Genomic DNA, 973 nt, shown 5'->3' with positions numbered 1-973 from the left:
GGGTTAGGCTTTGACACTTGCACACAAGAAAAATCATATAAAAACTTTTTCATTTCACCATCCTACATGACAAGTAGCCCATTCATTAAATGCTTTCATTGTGGTGGAAAAGGTCATAGTGCATCCACATGTAAAGTTAGAAAGAATGGTATTATTGGGCAAAAGAAAGTGTGGGTTCCTAAGGGAACTAAGCCCAAGACTAACACACAAGGACCCAACATGGTGTGGGTACCAAAGATTAAATCATGACCTTGTGATGTAGGTTTGTTGGAAGGCTAAAAGCTCCAAGTGGTACTTGGATAGTGGTTGCTCAAGTCACCTGACGGGAGATGTAACTAAATTCCAATCGTTCACAAAGAAAGAGCATGGACATGTTTCCTATGGAGATAACAACAAAGGAAAGATTCTCGGTATTGAAAAAGTTGGTAATTCCTTCTCCGTCTCTATAGAAAATGTTTTACTTGTCGAGGGCCTTAGACATAACTTGCTTAGCATTAGTCAATTATGTGATAAAAATTATAAAATTATTTTTGACTCAACCTCTTGTAAAATTGAGAGTCTAATTGATGGGCAAGTTAAGTTTCTTGGTCATAGAGTGGATAACATTTATATGATAGACTTAGATGGTATGCCTTCAAATGACGATAAATGTTTGATTAGTAAGGAAGATGACTCTTGGTTATGGCATAGAAGAATAACACACATTGGCATGGGTCAATTAAGCAAATTGATATCCTTAGACTTAGTGATTGGGTTACCAAAGCTCAAATTTGAAAAAGATAAAGTTTGTGATGCTTGTCAAATGGGAAAACAAGTAAAGGCTTCTTTTAAATCAAAAAATATTGTTTCTACCACAAAGTCTTTACAACTTTTACATATGGATCTTTTTGGACCAACTAGAACCATGAGCTTTGGTGGCAATTACTATGCTTTGGTCATTGTGGATGATTATTCTCGCTATACTTGGACTTTA

Source organism: Gastrolobium bilobum, unplaced genomic scaffold, assembly GCF_033153095.1.
Source record: "Gastrolobium bilobum isolate Gb01-03AN ecotype WA unplaced genomic scaffold, APGP_CSIRO_Gbil_v1 utg11953, whole genome shotgun sequence".
Classification (NCBI taxonomy): domain Eukaryota; kingdom Viridiplantae; phylum Streptophyta; class Magnoliopsida; order Fabales; family Fabaceae; genus Gastrolobium; species Gastrolobium bilobum.
The sequence above is the reverse complement of the archived record's forward strand: the minus strand, read 5'-3'. Positions refer to the sequence as shown.